This window comes from Oncorhynchus gorbuscha, unplaced genomic scaffold (genome assembly GCF_021184085.1).
Source record: "Oncorhynchus gorbuscha isolate QuinsamMale2020 ecotype Even-year unplaced genomic scaffold, OgorEven_v1.0 Un_scaffold_13547, whole genome shotgun sequence".
NCBI lineage: Eukaryota > Metazoa > Chordata > Actinopteri > Salmoniformes > Salmonidae > Oncorhynchus > Oncorhynchus gorbuscha.
The window spans coordinates 950-1898 of record NW_025755696.1 but is presented as its reverse complement, the minus strand read 5'-3'; positions in this window follow the sequence as shown (position 1 = coordinate 1898).

Genomic DNA, 949 nt, shown 5'->3' with positions numbered 1-949 from the left:
TTAGACAGATGAAGCAAGCATACTTTAAAAAAAAGTATCCTTTCTTATGGACGAGGGATTTGGCAGTGAGGACATTGAGATTTCATACTTCTAGTTGGAGGCACAGGGGATTAGCTCAAATGGTAGAGCGCTCGCTTAGCATGTGAGAGGTAGCGGGATCGATGCCTGCATCCTCCAACTATTTAGTTTGGTTCAATCAGCACACATTGTTGTTGTAGCTCTGGATACTAACCCAACAATACAACTATTTCCACCACTGGGCTTACTGCAGTCACTACTTCAACCTTTACTGAACTACCATGAAAAATACTTTTAGACAGCTGAAGCAAGCATACTTTTAAAAAAGTATCCTTTCTTATGGACGAGGGATTTGGCAGTGCGGTCATTGAGATTTCATACTTCTTGTTGGAGGCTGCAGGGGGATTAGCTCAAATGGTAGAGTGCTCGCTTAGCATGTGAGAGGTAGCGGGATCGATGCCTGCATCCTCCAACTATTTAGTTTGGTTCAATCAGCACACATTGTTGTTGTAGCTCTGGATACTAACCCAACAATACAACTATTTCCACCACTGGGCTTACTGCAGTCACTACTTCAACCTTTACTGAACTACCATGAAAAATACTTTTAGACAGCTGAAGCAAGCATACTTTTAAAAAAGTATCCTTTCTTATGGACGAGGGATTTGGCAGTGCGGTCATTGAGATTTCATACTTCTTGTTGGAAGCAGGGGATTAGCTCAAATGGTAGAGCGCTCGCTTAGCATGTGAGAGGTAGTGGGATCGATGCCTGCATCCTCCAACTATTTAGTTTGGTTCAATCAGCACACATTGTTGTTGTAGCTCTGGATACTAACCCAACAATACAACTATTTCCACCACTGGGCTTACTGCAGTCACTACTTCAACCTTTACTGAACTACCATGAAAAATACTTTTAGACAGCTGAAGC